Raw genomic sequence first — 20236 nt, 5'->3', positions numbered from 1 at the left:
GTTGTTTGTTCCTAAGGGCCTACCATACAAGGTGTTCAAGGAACATCACGATACTGTTCTCGCTGGACATCCTGGTGGTAAGTCCACCTGTGATCTGGTGTCCCGGAGGTTCTGGTGGCCTGGGTTGCGTAAGAGTATTGAGAATTACGTGACAGCTTGTGAAACCTGCGCTCGGTCAAAGGTTGCTCATACTCGACCGCCTGGTTCACTTTTTCCATTGTCTATTCCATCTCGTCCATGGACGCATTTGTCCATGGACTTTATTACGGACCTGCCGAGTTCCTCCGGGAGAACAGTGATTTTGGTGGTAGTCGACCGTTTCAGTAAAATGGCTCACTTTATACCACTAACAAGTCTGCCTAACGCTAAGACTCTTGCGCAGATTTTTGTGGATAATATTGTGAAATTGCACGGTATTCCTTCGGATGTGGTCTCTGATAGGGGCATGCAGTTTGTCTCCAGGTTTTGGAGGGCGTTCTGCTCTCGACTTGGCATTCAACTTTCTTTCTCGTCGGCTTTTCATCCACAGTCGAATGGTCAGACGGAGCGTACCAATCAAAACCTGGAGACCTACTTGAGGTGCTTTGTGGCTGAGAATCAGGAGGACTGGTCCTCATTCTTGTCCTTAGCAGAATTTGCATTGAATAACCGTAGGCAGGAGTCCACGGGTAAGTCACCATTTTTTGGCGCATACGGTTTCCATCCTCAACTTGGTACCTTTTCTGGGTCTGGTTCCTCCGGGATGCCAGAGGAGGAGAGATTCTCTTCTGCCTTGTCCTCTATCTGGCGGAGGATTCAAGGGAATTTGGAGAGGATGGGTGAGAGGTATAAACGAATGGCTGACAGGAGACGTGTGACTGGTCCGGACCTGTGTGTGGGTGATCTGGTGTGGTTGTCCACTAGGAATATCAAGTTGAGAGTGCCATCTTGGAAACTGGGTCTAAGATTTGTTGGTCCGTATAAAATTTCTGCGGTGATCAATCCTGTGGCGTTTCGACTGGATCTGCCGCAGACTTGGAGTATCCATGATGTCTTCCACAAGTCTTTACTAAAAAAATATGTTAAACCGGTGGTACCATCGCCATTGCCTCCTCCTCCTGTTCTAGTCGAGGGAAACTTGGAGTTCGAGATCTCCAGGATTCTCAACTCGAGAGTTGTGCGGGGTTCCCTCCAGTACCTGGTGCACTGGAGGGGATACGGTCCTGAGGAGAGGGCCTTTCATAGGTCCCATCCGGATTGGTCCAGGGTGTCCGGAAGTCACCCGTAGAAGGGGGGGTACTGTCATGCCCCACTCTGACGATGTGCGGAGGTCGGCCAGGATAGCAGCACGAGTTTAGCATTTGTTTTGGTGCCGTGCTGGATCCGCCTCTCATCAGGTGCACTGGGTGGAGTCATTAGTTTAAATGATCTCCAGCTAAGTGCTCTGAGCAGATTATACTGATCATTTTGGTCTGGGAAGTTTGAAGGGAATGTTGGCTGTCAGTTCCTGCTCTCAGAAGATAAGTGTCATTTCTAGTTTGGTTGTTTGTGTCATCTATCCCATCCAGGTTCTGTGCGAGCAGGCTGCTCCTATCTCCCCACTTCACCATCTCAGGGAGTTCAGGGTTTTGTCAGTCCAGGCTGGAGGACACAGCACACCTACCTTCAAGGTCTGTCTGTGGGCTGAGCAGTGCAGGGAAAGAGGTCAGGGATAAACTAGGAGGTGACCCTTCCCCTGTCTCTCGTCCAGAGCCTGGTTGGTGTATTATCTTTTATACTGCGTGCACGTCCGCCGTGACGCATACCTATCCTTGTCAGTAATGCGGACAATAATAGAACATGTTCTATTTTTTTGTGGAACGGACACGTGGACATACGTAAATGGAATGCACGCGGAGTAACTTCCTTTTTTTAAGCGGACACATTGAAGTGAATGGTTTCGCGTACAGTCCGCAAAAAAAAAGAACGGAACGGACACGGAAAGAAAATACGTTCATGCGCATGAGCTCTAACTCTGGGTACCTCTGGCACTCCAGCTGTTGTGGATTCCCAGCATGCACATTTCCTTGCCTATTCTCAGAAAACTCCCATGTAAAAGAATGGAGCATGCTGGGAGTTATCATTCCACAACAGCTGGTGTGCCGGAGGTTACTGACCCCTCCTCAGAGTAAAGTTAAGTCTCCTTTGCACAGGCCAATGATCTGGCAATTATTGGGAAGGAGCATTGCTCAAAATTCCTGTTCCTAATAACTGCCCTGTGTAAAGGTGCCACCAATCACCCAATGAATGACCAAATGCTTTTTCATCTGGGTGAAGAATTGCTGAATTAATGTGTATGCAGTTGAGCAATTACTCTAGCGATCAGGGGCGTAACTACCATAGCGGCAGACCAGGCGACTGCTAAGGGGCCCAGGGCAAGAGGGGGCCCAGTCTAGGGATTATCTCCTCTTCTACTGGAGGTGAAAACTTGATATGGACTCTACCCTCTAAAGAAACTTTTGCCAAATGATGCAGTGGAAAAATGGCCCATGGGTCATTGAAAAGGGTTTAGGCAGAAACCCTTCTGTCCTGTGTGGGAGGCCTGGTTTGATTCTTGCTATGGGGCCCTTACTTTTCTATGTACGCCACTGCTAGCGATCACTTGTTCTCATACCATGGAGGTGATTGCTACATATAAATGCAGCTTTCAACTCCTGGAACAGGCAGGCAGTTGGTTTGTTCCGAATCATTGCCTACTGTAGACAGGCCTTGAAATCTAAGGTACGTTTGAAACCGTTGTACCCTCAATAGTAAAGCCCCAGGTACATGGCAAGCTTTTGTGATTCCCAATACATTGATGTATGAAACAAGAATAAAATGTGGGATAGAACAAGAAGATCAAATATAAAGAGGATGGCTCTGTTTTTTGAAGCCATAAGCATTCTATCTGTCTCCGTCTAGTGACTTCATACAGCACCATATTATGAACAGAGAAGTCGCTAGGACTTCCTTCACCCAAGGCAAAGTCTCTTTTCACCTGGTCCAGGTGAAGTGACTTGTTGGCACTCACTGGAAACTAGCACCTGGGGCACATTCCCTTCTAGTTACACCCCGATTATGAAGGTATTGTTCTCTAGAAGAAATGGTTCTACAGAAGAATATCTCTATTGTATAACAACTGAGGTTGGCACATTATTTTTCTTCCTATGGGATTCAACAGAAAACCATATGAAATCATAAGCAGGTACAGCCTACAGCTCTGTAGGACTTGGAGCTATACAGTTGTGTGCTCTTTAAAGAGTAACTAAACCTTTGTGTAAATTTTAATAAGATGTCCCTAATGAAAGTTTTTCTAATATACTTTATTAATCAATTTTGTATTTTTATTATACTTTTTCCTCCCTAAAGCGCACCATTCACTGTGCGCTTAAAACTTAGTTCTCTGTACACCGCTGACAGCTCAGCGGTGTACAGAGTATAGACTGTGAAATTTATGAATGGGGCCGCAGAAAAGTGAGTATGGGCAGGAGGATTACTAACTCCTTGCATAGCACATGGGTACCCTGTACCCATATACTATGCCAGGATTAGCTGAGCGGAGCTGGCTCCTGCTTCGCTAAGCTAAGAGCGGACATACGCTTTAGGGAGAAAAAAGTATAATAAAAATACAAAATTGATTAATAAAATATATAAGAAAAACTTTTATTAGGGCATTAGGGACATCTTATTAAAATTGTACACAAAGGTTTAATTACTCTTTAATGATAATTTTAAAAAGCACCGGCTGGTCCGCAGCATCTCCTACAAATAAATCCATGGACATTACTGGAAAGAGAAAAGAGAACACAGGCTGTATAAACGTGACCCCTGTTTTCTGAGATGGTATTTTCAAATTTTATTGGGGAACTAAGAGAATTTATTCTTCTCAAGCTGAAGCCAACAATGAATTCTGAAACTGGTAACCTCTCATCCAAACTATCAATGCCTCAGAGTCCATGACCAAGGAGAACAGCTAAATGTTATCAGAGAAATCCTCGTCTAAATCATGATTTTGTCATTTGCAAAATTTGCATTTTTGATGTGTACAACCCAACAGGCCAGTTGATATACTGAATAGGCTTGAGAATACAATTCCATATCGCTCATGTCCTAAACACAGAAAAGACAATACATGCATTCACTGTTACAGATGTGAAATGTCTATACTCTGCTTGTGACCATGTACTGTAGATGAGTGCCCCAGATTAGGGAAGTCCCTTCTTCCTTCTGTAGAAGATCAACAAAAACGACACAGGCAACAGGCCAAGAGTCATTACTAGACAGGAGGAGGCCAAAAAGGTGTTATAGGATTACTTATTAGTATTATGACATATTACATGTTAGCATTACATTGTGGTAGACTAAGACTCTTATAATGTAATCTTTTATCCAGCACTAGCCTCCTGACATATCTGTTCCTGCTTCTTATGCATTTATAGTATATTTCCTCAGCGTGCACAACTTTAATAGTGGGCCACACAATCACACATAGGACTTTGTGACTGGATAGTAAAGGTCAGCAGTTTCGCAGGGGAAAGAACAAGCTTCAAAGTACTAATGACCATAAATGTCTTTGATGTAATAAACGTTGGTCTGAGGGAACCTCGCGCTTTGTGGCAGACCCTCAGCTTCCCAGCCTTAGAGATGTCTGCTCTAGAAATGCCACAGAAGTCATTTTAGAGCTTGCTGAGGAGATGGACGGGCCCACGGGACTAAGTAAAAACGAAAGACTAACTTGGCTTCTCAATGATGGCGACGTCTGTATTATACATTCTGTATCCAATGCTTCTCGGTCTTCATTTTAGATTTTCACTATCCTTCATCTTGAAATGTAAATATCATTCTAAAAAATAAAACATTTAAAAGCAAATACTAAACTACTATAAATGACAGAGGACATAGCAAAGTCAAAGTGGATAGAAGGACTAGTTATTCAAATATTAAAGATGCAGCTGATGAAGTAGTCCATGTTCTTACAGGTATAAATCACATAATTCCCATCACTATTAGATTAGATCTATTGGTACCTATCGCTCTCTAAAGCCAGGCCCGGCTCCAGGTTCATGTGGGCCCTTGGGCGATAAATCTTAGTGGGCCCCTTTGTGGCATTTTTTTACATTTACATGTACCTCTGTGGCTCCCACACCGTATAATGACCCCCAGTGGCCCCCATACAGTATAATGACCACTAGTGGCCCTTCGCACAGTATAATGACCCCCCCAATGCCCCCAAACACACAGTATAATAACCCCCAGTGGCCCCCACACAGTATAATAATCCCCCAGTGGCCGCCCATACAGTATAATGACCCCACAGTGGCCCTCCATTCAGTATAATGACCCCACAGTGGCCCTCCATTCAGAATAATGACCTTCAGTCGCCCCCATTCAGAATAATGACCCCCAGTGACCCCCACACTGGGGGTTATACTGTATGGAGGGGGCACTGGGGGTCATTGTACTGCATGGGGTCATTATACTGTAAGGGATCACTGGAGGTCATTATACTGAAGGGAGGGTCATTGGGGATCATTATACTAAATGGGGGGCACTGGGGTCATTATACTGTGTACTCACTAGCTAGAACTGACTGGGCCTCACAGCAAAAGTTTTGTACGAACCCTCCTCCCCCCCGGTGGGTGCACATCATCATCATTTCTGACAAAGATTGTGGCGCAAAGGTCCTTTGCGCCGCAATCTGCAACTTTTCCCCACTCATAGCAGGTCTAAAAAAGGTGGCGTGGGCAGGGAAGGGGATACAGTTATTGCCATACAGTTATTGGATAACACCACCATACAGTGACTGGATACTTCCATACAGTGACCAGATAAAACCGCCATATAGTAACTGGATAACACTGCTATGCAGTAACTGGATACCACCGCCATACAGTTACTGGATAACACCTCCATACAGTAAAGGGTATAAGAGGGAACAGTACAGGGAATGACTAGGGGCACTGTACAGGGTATGGTAAGAGGGCACAATGCAGGGTATAAAGGGGCACAGTACGGGGTGGAGGGCACAGTGACGTGACCCTGTAACGTTAGAAGGTCCTTATGGTGCATGCGGTTTAGACACCACCTTAATGAGAGGCAGAGGAGTGAGACAGGGGCCCGGGGCCCTGGATGGACAGGAGGGGTGGACATAGCAAGTAAGTGGAAGGGGCTTTGAGGGGGATTCATACAAGAAGTAGTGGCAGGAGGTCTGTGCAGGGCAGCAATAGGAGGGTGGAACAGGAGCTCTGGATACATGTGGGAGGAAAGGAGACAGCAGGGGCTCCATGAGGATGAGATAGGACAGGATGGGGGGGAGACAGGTGTCATGGAGGCAAACTGCTTAGGCTACTTTCACACTAGCATTTATATTTTCAGGTATTGAGATCCATCATAGGGTCTCAATACCGGAAAAAAAACGCTTCCGTTTTGTCCCCATTCAGTATCAATGGGGACAAAACGTAACTGAACAGAACTGCTCAGAGTGCTCCAAAATGCATTTCATTTCATTCTCATACAGCATGCTGCGGTTTGCTTTCCTTCCTGGGATGCAGAGCAAGACGGATCCGTCCTGGCACACAATGTAAGTCAATGGGGACAGATCCGTTTTCTCTGACACAATCTGACACAATAGAAAACGGATCCGTCCCCCATTGACTTTCAATGGAGTTTATGACGGATCTGTCTTGGCTATGTTACAGATAATACCAGCGGATCCGTTCATAACGGATGCAGGTGGTTGTATTATCAGTAACGGAAGCGTTTTTGCTGAACCCTGCCGGATCCAACAAAAACAGTGGTGTGAAAGTAGCCTTAATGAGGCAGTAAAACAACTAAATAGCATGAAGCTGCTGGTCTACTAGAGCATCCAGCAGCAGCTTGAAGAGTTCCCTGACCCCCCGTCCCATCCCGTCCCACAGAGAAGAGACAGTCACAGTGCAGAAGACTCACTCTCAGGGACTGTCTCCACACTGCTGCTCCAGCCATGCAGTCTCTCTCCTCCTCAGGCTGCACGTCCTGTGTAGAGGTGGCGTGTCTAATACTTATTAGGCAAAATGTCCTGCTCTGCTCTGTCTGAAGCTCCACAGCCCAGGAGCTTGTAAGGGGGACAGCAGCAGCCGGCTTCTGCATGCTGTTGATGCTCCTTTGCTCCATTCTGATGCTGCCGCCCTGCTACTGCTCCTGGGCCCCTTCTGCCCTCAGGGCCTAAAGCAGTGGCTATCATGATAGCTACACCCAGTGGCGTAACTACCAGGGAAGCAGGGGAAGCGGCTGCTTCGGGGCCCGGGCTGACAAGGGGCCCTGGAGTGGTGTCTCACACACACACACACTACACACACACACACATGTACATAATTTTACATTTTCACCCCGCCCATCTATCCTATATCCCCATTCATTAAAGGGTTTCTATCACTTCATATCACATATTTAGGTGTCAGACACTAGCGATCCGCTAGTGTCTGCTCTAACAAACCATCCTAATATGATATGTTTTGGGGCAGCCGTTTTGCTAAAATAACAACTTATATCTCTATGCTAATGAGCCTCTAGGTGCTATGGGGGCGTCATTAGCACCTAGAGGCTCCGTCTACCTTTCTAAACTGCCGCCGCCCAGCGCGTCCCTCCAGCCCGCCCATCTCCTGCTGAATGCGATCCTCTCCGTGCGCGTCTCTGTTCTGCGCATGCGCAGTGAATGTCTGACCGCTTCCCTGCTCAGACATCTCCACTGCGCCTGTTCCTCGGAGCACTATGAGGTCATCGGCACAGGCGCAGTGGAGATGTCTGAGCAGGGAAGCGGTCAGACATTCACTGCGCATGCGCAGAACAGAGACGTGCACGGGGAGGATCGCATTCAGCAGGAGATGGGCGGGCTGGAGGGATGCGCTGGGCGGCGGCAGTTTATGAAGGTAGACGGAGCCTCTAGGTGCTAATGACGCCCCCATAGCACCTAGAGGCTCATTAGCATATAGATATAAGTTGTTATTTTAGCAAAACGGCTGCCCCAAAACATATCATATTAGGATGGTTTGTTAGAGCAGACACTAGCGGATCGCTAGTGTCTGACACCTAAATATGTGATATGAAGTGATAGAAACCCTTTAACACAGGGCCCGCTTCGGCGGGCATCTGCCCGCCTCCATCCATGATTATCTGCTAAACTGAGCTGCCTCTTCTGCCTGCATAGCGTGCCACCTGCCAGAGAACAAGTCGGCAGCGTGATATGCAAATTAATCTCTTCAGGCAGCATAGTGGCAGCCTGCCCACCAAATGAAGTCCTCCTCAAGGGGCGTGGAGGGTGGGAGAAGCAGCGCATCATGACAGAGTGCGCAGGGAGGCACAACAGGCATGCACAGCACTCATTTTTTCAGGTTTGTGCCTGGGCCCCCCTGTTACCCTCCCTTGCCTGCTGCTGCTGCACTAGTACACAGTGGTTCTGGGCATGAGGAAAGAAGAGGAGGGCAGGGCACTGTCAAAGTGGTTCACCCTTTCCTCCTCTCCCAGTCTGTCAAGTTCACAGACTGGGAGAGGAGAGGAGGTAAGGCCAGGTACAACAGCAGGCAAAGTTCTGAGTGTGCAGCCATGGCAGGCTGCAGCATGTAGCTGCCACAGGCTGCCATCCCAGTCCAACCAGCCTCCTATATAATAAAATGCATACATCTGCTTCTGTTATAGTACAGGAGGCTGGCAGAGGCTGGGATGGCCACTTGGCAGCTGCATGCTGAAGCCTTCAGCAGGTAGCTGCCAGGTAGCCAGATCGCAACCTCTGCCCACGCTTCCTCTGCCAGCCTCCTGTACTATAACATACGATACGTGGCAGCCTCCCCTCTCTGCTTCTTGTTCCGCCATCTACTAGTGCTTATTATGGCACGCTTAAGTTACATATACACAAATGTGATGCCAGGATAATTCTGGGGTGGCATCGGGTGCATGCATATGTGTGCCATAATAAGCACTAGTACATGGCAGAGCAGCGGAGGCAGAGAGGGGAGGCTGCCACGTACCGCATGCTATAGTACAGGAGGCTGGCAGAGAAAGGAGTGGGCAGAAGTTGGGATGAGAGTTCCAATCACCCCCTTTCACAGTGTTTTCAAATATACAGTTGCAAGAAAAATTATTCTGAACCCTTTGGAATGATATGGATTTCTGCACAAATTGGTCATAAAATGTGATCTGATCTTTATCTAAGTCACAACAATAGACAATCACAGTCTGCTTAAACTAATAACGCACAAAGAATTAAATGTTACCATGTTTTTATTGAACACACCATGAAAACATTCACAGTGCAGGTGGAAAAAGTATGTGAACCCCTAGACTAATGACATCTCCAAGAGCTAATTGGAGTGAGGTGTCAGCCAACTGGAGTCCAATCAATGAGATGAGATTGGAGGTGTTTGTTACAGCTGCCCTGCCCTATAACAAAAACACACCAGTTCTGGGTTTGCTTTTCACAAGAAGCATTGCCTGATGTGAATGATGCCTCACACAAAAGAGCTCTCAGAAGACCTACGATTAAGAATTGTTGACTTGCATAAAGCTGGAAAGGGTTATAAAAGTATCTCCAAAAGCCTTGCTGTTCATCAGTCTACGGTAAGACAAATTGTCTATAAATGGCAAAAGTTCAGCACTGCTGTTACTCTCCCTAGGAGTGGCCGTCCTGTAAATATGACTGCAAGAGCACAGCGCGGACTGCTCAATGAGGTGAAGAAGAATCCTAGAGTGTCAGCTAAAGACTTACAAAAGTCTCTGGCATATGCTAACATCCCTGTTAACGAATCTACGATACGGAAAACACTAAACAAGAATGGATTTCATGGGAGGATACCACTGAGGAAGCCACTGCTGTCCAAAAAAAACATTGCTGCACGTTTACAGTTTGCACAAGAGCACCTGGATGTTCCACAGCAGTACTGGCAAAATATTCTGTGGACAGATGAAACCAAAGTGGAGTTGTTTGGAAGAAACACACAACACTATGGGCTAGATTTATCATTAGCTCAAGTCAGAATAAGGGAGTGAAAAAGTCAAAATATTTTGCGCAATCGCTAAAACTGCGCAAAAATTTGCGACTTTTTTCTGCTCTGCACTATGCTCGCCAGTTTTCTGAAAGTGGGCGTGTTTTCTTATGCAAATGAATCTCTAGACATATTTACTATTGCTACTATTTAAAAAGTCGCAAAAAAGTCACCAAAAAAATGCGCAATTTCACTCCAGTGAGGACCATGCTTATCTTATGAGACTTTTTAATAGAACATGCGACTTTTTCATAAAGACGTGCGACTTTTGTAAAGCTGCTTACTGACGGATAAACTACTGTCAAACCACATTTTTTACAGTCTTAAAGGGCCGATCATAAATCTGACTTAGCTAAAACTGACTTTAGCCATATGTGAAAGTGGAGTGAGCTGTCATAGTAATGATAAATCTGGCCCTATGTGTGGAGAAAAAGAGGCACATCCCACCAACATCAAAACCTCATTCCAACTGTGAAGTATGGTGGTGGGGGCATCATGGTTTGGGGCTGCTTTGCTGCGTCAGGGCCTGGACGGATTGCTATCATCGAAGGAAAAATGAATTCCCAAGTTCATTAAGACATTTTGCAGGAGAACTTAAGGCCAACTGTCCACCAGCTGAAGCTCAACAGAAGATGGGTGTTGCAACAGGACAACGACCCAAAGCATAGAAGTAAATCAACAACAGAATGGCTTAAACAGAAGAAAATATGCTTTCTGGAGTGGCCCAGTCAGAGTCCTGATCTCAACCCGAGTGAGATGCTGTGGTATGACCTCAAGAAAGCGATTCACACCAGACATCCCAAGAATATAGCTGAACTGAAACAGTTCTGTAAAGAGGTATGGTCAAGAATTACTCCTGACCGTTGTGCATGTCTGATCTGCAACTACAGGAGACGTTTGGTTGAAGTTATTGCTGCCAAAGGAGGTTCAACCAGTTATTAAATCCAAGGGTTCACATACTTTTGGTGTGTGTTCAATAAAAACATGGTAACATTTAATTATTTGTGTGTTATTAGTTTAAGCAGACTGTGATTGTCTATTGTTGTGACTTAGATGAAGATCAGATCACATTTTATGACCAATTTGTGCAGAAATCCATATAATTCCAAAGGGTTCATATACTTTTTCTTGCAACTGTAGGTAAATAAACATAAAAAAAGCATTTACATGTCCAAAAATGTCTTCACTATTAAAAAATATAAATAATTTTCATCCAAAAAGGGTACCAATAAAAACTACAATTCATCCACCTGAAAAAAAGCTTCAGCTCTTTAGGCAGAAATAAAAAAAAAGTTTTAGCTGTCAAAATATGGTGATACAAAGACAGATAGGTTTTTTCAAAGGTTTTATTTTAAGTAAGGGTCCATTCACACGTTCATTGTTCTGGGTCCGCATCTGTTCCACAATTTTGCGGAACAGGTGCGGACCCATTAATTTCAATAGGGCCGCCAAAGATGCGGACAGCACACCATGTGCTGTCCGCATCCGTAGTTCCGTTCAGCAGCCCCCGCAAAATAAGATGGAACATGTCCTATTCTTGTCTACATTTGCTGACAAGAATAGGCATTTCTATCATAGGGAACTTTCAAAATGCGGAACGCACACAGCTGGTATTGGTGTTTTGCGGATCCGCATTTTGTGGACCGCAAAACACTTGCGGACGTCTGAATGGACCCTTAGTGAGGGAGGCCCTGTAAAAAAATTGCTGTGGGGCCCAGTCAGTTCTAGCTATGCCCCTGGCTACACCCCTGGAGCTGCGGTTAGTGAATGAAATGACCGCAGCTCCCTGCGCTCCAGCAATGAGTGCTTCCATCTGTATTGATAGAAGCACTCATAGCAGCGCAATGGGCCTCGGGTATGCTGGGTGCTGACGCCGGCCCTGTCTAAAGGTCTGTATTACACCAGAAACCCCTACAAAGACCATACACTAGACCAGGGGTCAGCAACCTCTGGCACTCCAGCTACTATGAAACAACTCCCAGTATGCATGATAGCTTATAGTATACATAATTCAGTCCCAATATCCAGTGTAGCACAACCCTTCTGTTCTGGAGAAGATTAATTACCAGAGCACATTGGGAGGCTCTGTGGTTGCTACTTGGGCACTGCATTTAAAATGTCCCCAGTTTTTGCATAATTTTTTACTGCCAGTGTGGCCCAGTTATCTCTATGATTTGGCCAGAGAGGGCCTAGAATAAAAAAAATGTCAGATGAAGTGAATAACATTGATTATCTCATTACAATGTCATGGGGTGGGATGTATTAGGAACTAGCGGAACGGTCAGCTCTTGAATATGATGTGTTGCAGGTAAAATGGGCCAGTGTAAGGGTCTGAGTGACTGTGGCCATGGGCGTAGGAAGCGGGGGGGACGGATCCCCCCCAGGAAATAATGCGGGGGGGGACAGGTTTGGTCAAATCCCCCCCAGCGGCAGTGTGTGCGGCGGCGGCAGGGCAGGCACTGAGATGAGCGCTTCCATTGTGGAAGCGAAGCACTCATCTCCATAGTGATCTGACTGTTTGTATCGCCGTCCTCAGGACAGCGATACAAACAGAAGGCTGCGGAGGAGCAGGGCAGGGAGGTGTGTCCCTTTCCTGTTCCTCTGATAGGCTGCCGGCACTACTAGGCCGGCAGCCTATCAGAGGCCGGCGCAGGCGGCGCGATGACGTCATCGCGCCGCCTGAGCCGTACAGCGCTGGAGTCGGAACACAGGCCGGAAGAGTCCTGCATCGCATCGCTCCAAAGAGGTAAGTATAAGTGTTAATTATTTTTTTACTGGCACATAATGGGGGGGCCCTATTACTGGCACATGATTGGGGGGGGGCGGCCTGTTATTACTGGCACATAATGGGGGGGCCTGGTTATTACTGGCACATAATGGGGGGGCCTGGTTATTACTGGCACATAATGGGGGGGCCTGGTTATTACTGGCACATAATGGGGGGGCCTGGTTATTACTGGCACATAATGGGGGGGCCTGGTTATTACTGGCACATAATGGGGGGGCCTAGTTATTACTGGCACATAATGGGGGGCCTGGTTATTACTGCCACATAATGGGGGGCCTGGTTATTACTGGCACATAATGGGGGGGCCCTGTTATTGCTGGCACATGATTGGGGGGGCCCTGTTATTACTGGCACATAATGGGGGGGCCCTGTTATTGCTGGCACATGATTGGGGGGGCTCTGTTATTACTGGCACATGATTGGGGGGGGGCTGTTATTACTGGCACATGATTGGGGGGGGCTCTGTTATTACTGGCACATGATTGGGGGGGGCTGTTATTACTGGCACATGATTGGGGGGGCTGTTATTACTGGCACATGATTGGGGGTGGCCTGTTATTACTGGCACATGATTGGGGGGGGGCCTGTTATTACTGGCACATGATTGGGGGGCCCTGTTATTACTGGCACATGATTGGGGGGGCCCTGTTATTACTGGCACATGATTGGGGGGGGCTTGTTATTACTGGCACATGATTGGGGGGGCCCTGTTATTACTGGCACATGATTGGGGGGGCCCTGTTATTACTGGCACATGATTGAGGGGGGGCTGTTATTACTGGTTGATGAGAGGCACTGGGGGGGCTGATGAGAGGCACTGGGGGGCTGATGAGAGGCACTGGGGGCTGCTGGAGAGGCACTGGGGGCTGCTATGAGGCATGGGGCTCTTATCTGAGGTCTGATTGGGGGTCATTCATATTGGGGTCTGAGCTGAGGTGTGATCTGATGTCTTATTAACATTGGGGATCTTATTGGGGCTGTTAGCTGAGGTCTGATTAACATTGGGGGTCTGATTGGTGGTCTGACCTGAGGTTTAATGAAAAATATTTTTTTCTTATTGTGCCCACTTCCAGCCCGGAGCCCAGAGCACTGATCCGGAGCAGCTTGGAGAAAAAGGCCCCACAGTCTCCCACACTCCTTCTGCCCGGCCAAGCCAGCACCCCTGAGTCTTCAGAACTGTAAGTTTATACCCGGCGAGCAAAAATGCTGTCCCCCCCAGATTTTTGGGGGTTCCTACACCCATGACTGTGGCAACCACAAAACAGCAGGTCCTAACTATCATTATTATTTATTCTAAATCACTATTAAATCCAGGACACTGTACATATTGTGGGGATTCGCTCTGGTAAACAGGATAAGCGGACACAGTATAGAGGCATCAACCAATTTGTAAACCAAAAGTTCAGTGTTTATTCACACGTTAGAAAGTTCACAGAACAAAAAAAAACACTTTCAAGCAAAAAAGTCACCTTGCAGTATTGGTGCCAGTTCACACCATGCGGCCTGTTCTGCCAACAAGAGTCCATCAGTAGGCTTTAGTCTGCCTGTTTCCCCTCACATGGGTCTCAGCCCTCCTCCCCGGCACAAGCCTCGGATCCCAATACAGAGATCCCCTCTGCATGAACCCAGCTGTCTTTTAAAGCATAGAAACATAGAATGTGTCTGCAGATAAGAACCATTTGGCCCATCTAGTCTGCCCAATATACTAAATACTATGGATAGCCCCCGGCCCTATCTTATATGAAGTATAGCCTTATGCCTATCTCATGCATGCTTAAACTCCTCCACTGTATTTGCAGCTACCACTTCTGCAGGAAGGCGATTCCATGCATCCACTACTCTCTCAGTAAAGTAATACTTCCTGATATTACTTTTAAACCTTTGCCCCTCTACTATAACACTATGTCCTCTTGTAGCAGTTTTTCTTCTTTTAAATATTCTTTCCTCTTTTACCTTGTTGATTCCCTTTATGTATTTAAAAGTTTCTATCATATCCCCTCTGTCTCGTCTTTCTTCCAAGCTATACATGTTAAGCTTGGAAGAAAGCCAGCTAGGTGTTAACAAAAACCCGGACCGGAACCTGCGATCCAGTCCGGTGTTTGACCTTACCTGACTGCTAATTAGTCCAGCAGCACACACTGTGAGGAAAATACCTGCCTCCACATACAACTCCCTTTACTGTGTCACAATATAAAAAGGGTTTACGTACATAATATAAAACAACAGACTGGTTACATGTCCTCCTGTCTGCGAGGACTTGTAATCTATAAGGGAAGGGAAAGGAGACAGTAGATAAGAGTAGAAGCTGCTCATCTGGCTGAGTAATGGCAGCAGTTATTGTAGGTTTTCCAGAAGACGTGAGTTTTCAGGTTGTCTTTGAAAGTGTGGGTGGTGAGGGAGAGTCTGATGTACTGAAGTAGTATGGGGGATGCATATGAGAAATCTTGGAGACAACTACTTGAGCAAACAAGATAAAAGCAAAGAAGGAGGTGTTAGAAGATCTCTTGGGGGATCAGAGATTGCATGTCAGGATGTATAGGAAGATTAGGTCAAAGATGTGTGGAGGGGACAAGTTTCAGATGGCCTAGTATCAGTGTGGTCAGTTCGCTAGTCAATAGGGAGACAGGGAAGGGACTGGCAGAGAGGAACTGTGGAGGGAAAATGGGAGGAGAGGCAGAATAAATGGACAGTAGCGTTTAGGATAGATTGAAAGGGTGCAACCATGTTAGATTACAGTAGGTGGAATTGGAGGTGGCAGAAAGTGTTCTTATGGGGTGTTCCCAGTATACAGCAGTTGGTCCCTACCAAAAGTGGTTCAAGAAAGAACAAACTGTGAACCGGCGACAGGTTCATGGCGCTCAAGGGTCACTGATGTCATGGAGAGCAAAAGCTAGCCCATCTGGCCTGATCTCATAGCAGAGCTACTGTAATACAAATTGGCTTTACTGCATATATAGTATCCAGTCTATAGTGGGGTAGGTAGGTAAAAAATTCTCTAGAGGATACAAGTGCCATTGATTGGGAGAATTCGACACTTAACATCTTAATTGCTTACGCAAGCAATTTTCCAACTTCTGCTCTGAACTCCAGGAGATAAAGAAGAGTTTAGAGGACAGGAAACTAAATGCTGGCAGCCTATAACTGAGACTGATAACATTTAGTTTCACAACCTGTGCAGAATTCCACTGCTATAATTGAATGTTGGAGAGAAAATTGAACTTCTGTCAGCCAAAAATTGTGTAGTAGCTCTACAGCTCATCATGCATATTCAGCGGGCTGGTGGGGCCTTCAGAACTGGATGGAGATATGCCAAGGAATGTACCATAAACAAAAAAATATATGAAATGATTGAATCAATATATAATACAATCTATTCAGAGGATCTTGAGGGAGGGCTGCACAAAAATCAATAAAATCCACATTACATTTTGTACAGAGGAGTGTGCAGCCTCCGAATTATATATCTAAGCAACCCATATTTAGAGATATGATACAACATACAACGCAAAACTAGACCATAGCTGTACAAATAATCCAGCTAAATAATATTGTAAAATAATACATAATACATGATATATCTATCCATCTAGGTGCTCAAGTACTTTAATCCATGGGAAGAACGCAGGAGAACAACCTAAGATCTCTGCAATAGAATCCATGATACATCCAATTGTGGTGGGTAATCAAACTTCTTAGCAGACAGAAATAATAATTTATAGGAACCTAGTCCTCATCCTCAAAGAGGACCTGTCACCTCTCCTGACAGGTCTTTTTTTTTTACTAAATAATTATATTTCTCATGCAATAACAATTCTGGAGTATCTTTTTTATATGACTCCATGTTCTAGGTTTATTCCTTGTTTTTTGCTACTAGAAGTTTAGAAATGAATCTGCAATTGGGTGTTACCAGTAGGGCGTGTGTCCCTGCACAGTCCCACATTGCCCAATCCATGCTGTCAGTGTCAGACTGTGCAGGGGCATACACCCCCCACTGGTAACACCAAGGTGCAGGTTCACTAATAAACTTCTAGTAGCAATAACTGAGGAACAGACATGTGGCAGTACAATCCTTGTAGCGGAGTACTCCCTACATTGTGGGCTTCAGGATAGTTTGTGATTGGTGGTAATTGCACAAAATGAACCATTAAGCAAGGTCGATTTGTAACTAATGTGTAATATTTAATTATGATGGGCGGGGAACAAGGGTAGTTGGAGTAGGACACTACCTAAAGTGTCATTGAGGCATGGGGTGCATATTACGGTGTAAAAAAAACAATACTTTATGAGCAAGTGACAATGGTGTAGTATTTCCTGTTTGCGCCATAGTGTGTGATACAATTCTTTCCTAGTAGCAGCTGTGGATGAAGAGCGCGACCATTGGGTGACAGTTATATGTCACACTCTCTGTCTGCTCTGCTATCTTTGCTCACTGATACTTCTGTTACTTTACCACATCCAGTTCAGCAACTAAACAGTCTTTAACTCTTTCTATACTGGTCTATATGGCTATTTAATGACCCCCTCCCCCATTGCTCTTTGCCTAAGCAAAAGCTGTATTAGTTTCTTGAATTTATCAGGATTTTCCTGGCTTTGAATATCTGATGCTGGCCTTTGGCCTTGTCTGCTTGAATAATTGTATTGCAGGAAATCTGCCAGGCCTTACATTTTGCTTGATTGACTACAAATTCTGTCTCCTGATTTTCTACTATGAATTTGTTTCTACCCACGTCAGCTATTGCCAAAGATTCAACACCAGAATCACTGACCTCCATCCGTGGCAACCCAGAGGATCCACTATCTAGGTAGACCTCGTATCAGTAAATTATAGCCAGAAAATGAGGCGCAAAATGCCGATGACCCTTTTACTTATGATAGGATGGTTATACAGCCATTCATTGTGTTGGGGGGAGTAAAGGGAATGAAGACCATGTATTATAAATAAGCTTTAGAGAAACATAACACACGGATACGTGAGGAAGGGAAGATTGTACATCCAACATCTGACATGCTGAACTTCAGAGACAAGGAGTGAACATTCCGAGGCAGAGCCTTGAGCTTGTTTGGTCAGGCTATAATAGTATTCATCAAGACATAGCAATGAATTAGAGGTCAGCAGTCAAGGCATCCCAACCAGTCAGGAACAAACAGGAATGCAAGGAATCAGGGTTAGGGAAAAGTACATAGAAAGGCAGTGAGTTTCAAGAAATTTGGGGATCATATACTATTAGATTTATACATATAGGGTTCGAACCGCGCGTGTCATAAATAGACGGTATACAAACAGTTTTTTTCTTTCTCCTTTCAGAAAAATACAGAGGTCTGCAGATGTCCTATTTGTAGATATCCTGCAACTTATAAAAATTATAATAGTGTAAGTCTGTACGGTTGTACTGCCCTGCAGTGTACAGATTGTACTTACACGGCACTCCACCAACAGCAGGCGTATCTAAGATATCATCCGCGGCTTGTTAGGTTCTTCGCGGCGAAGGTCCACGTTCATACGGCACCACACAGGGCTCAACCACAGACTTGATTCCAGCACACACCAGATGAGTCTGCTAGTATTCCCGACTTCTTTTGATTAAAAATTTCTGTAGATACAAGTGGCTTCTACCATAGTGAAGCTCCGATAACTATTTTAAAAGGTTTATTTAGTACATACTTACAAACATGCAATTTAAAATTCGCATTAAAAATCCCAGCGTCTTATTCTTTGCCCGACCCAGGTTTCGCTCCTTAAGCTTAGTCAGGGGCACACCCTGACGAAGCTTAAGGAGCGAAACCTGGGTCGGGCAAAGAATAAGACGCTGGGATTTTTTATGCAAATTTTAAATTGCATGTTTGTAAGTATGTACTAAATAAACCTTTTAAAATAGTTATCGGAGCTTCACTATGGTAGAAGCCACTTGTATCTACAGAAATTTTTAATCAAAAGAAGTCGGGAATACTAGCAGACTCATCTGGTGTGTGCTGGAATCAAGTCCGTGGTTGAGCCCTGTGTGGTGTCGTATGAACGTGGACCTTCGCCGCGAAGAACCTAACAAGCCGCGGATGATATCTTAGATACGCCTGCTGTTGGTGGAGTGCCGTGTAAGTACAATCTGTACACTGCAGGGCAGTACAACCGTACAGATTTACACTATTATAATTTTTATAAGTTGCAGGATATCTACAAATAGGACATCTGCAGACCTCTGTATTTTTCTGAAAGGAGAAGGAGAAAGAAAAAAAATGTTTGTATACCGTCTATTTATGACACGCGCGGTCCGAACCCTATATGTATACTCCATGAAAGTGTGATTGATCCCACAACACTCTTTGGACCTGCAGCGGAACATTGTTGCGGACTGGTGACTGCATACCTTTCTTTCTTTTTGCACTATTAGATTTATGTCTGTTTTTTTATGTGTACAAATGTCCCACAAAAATTTGCGACATTAGCCTAGGTACGGCACTTGAGGCAACTTTTCACACCATCCTATGTTTAGGACAAGGGAATGGTTTTCCAATTGTGTTAGACTACATTTATCTTTTTTCAACATTTTTAAATGTCGCAAAAAAGTGGCAACCTACGCCAGGCAGCCCCTTGGTGTATTTGAGACTAAGTCTAACAAATGCAGTTGTGCCAAATACATGAAAGCTGTGTGCCATTTCATAAATTTGGCGCAACTGCACAATGTAAAGCCAAACTTAAAAGTGACAAAAAAGGATAAGTGTCTCTCTTAGGTTTTAAATCCTATGCCCTAGTGAAAGATTCGATGGGCTGCCATGTCAATATAATGTGACCACCTGAGCAGAGAGTAACAGGACAAGAAGTGAGTAAAACAATGTGGACTTTGCGGTTTTGTTCTTGTTTGTCATGATATGTTGATAACAATAGCTTCATATTTTATGTCGGTTATAAACTAGATGTATCTTACACATGAAAACCTAGGCGCAAAATATTTAGATTCTAATTAAGCCTTCTTTGTATGGATTTTTACTCAATCCCCTTCCCGCTCATCTCACTGTGTCTGTACCTGTTATAGAAGGGAGAAGGTATTGTCCTGATAACAGCATTCTGTAAATGACCAGGAGCTTGAATCCCGTCTCCATTACAGAAACCACAATCGCTCTTGCAGGAACAATGCTTGTAAAACGAAATTGTTTGAAGCCTGGTGCTCGACCGGTCAGCTCTCAGAGATTGTCCTTGGGATAAAGCAGGACACCATTAAATTCATATGGATCTGAAACGATGTGATCTCACAGAAATGACAAGGTTATGAGTGACCTTTTGGCTCCACACTTTCTTCTGTCAATGGCATAAAAACGCTTAGCAAGGCAAAGAGAGATGAATGCATATTATATCAGCCTTGTGCTACCAAAGGTGAAAGGATTAATTCGATTGTATGAAAAAAAAAAGACAGAGAAATAATATTTTCAAAGACATCGCAAG

The 20236-nt window shown here is 45.1% G+C and overlaps 1 long non-coding RNA gene across 1 annotated transcript; it reads right to left on the bottom strand.

The window, feature by feature from the left end:
* Window positions 1-4809: 4809 nt before the first annotated feature.
* LOC120991345 lies at window positions 4810-19965 on the bottom strand. Its single transcript, XR_005776635.1, has 2 exons — window positions 19821-19965; window positions 4810-4840 (listed from the first exon to the last, which is right to left on the bottom strand). It is a non-coding gene; the product is annotated as an uncharacterized LOC120991345 (long non-coding RNA).
* Between the last annotated feature and the right edge of the window lie 271 nt (window positions 19966-20236).

Source organism: Bufo bufo, chromosome 2, assembly GCF_905171765.1.
Source record: "Bufo bufo chromosome 2, aBufBuf1.1, whole genome shotgun sequence".
In the NCBI taxonomy this organism is placed as follows: Eukaryota; Metazoa; Chordata; class Amphibia; order Anura; family Bufonidae; genus Bufo; species Bufo bufo.
The sequence above is the reverse complement of the archived record's forward strand: the minus strand, read 5'-3'. Positions and strand labels throughout refer to the sequence as shown.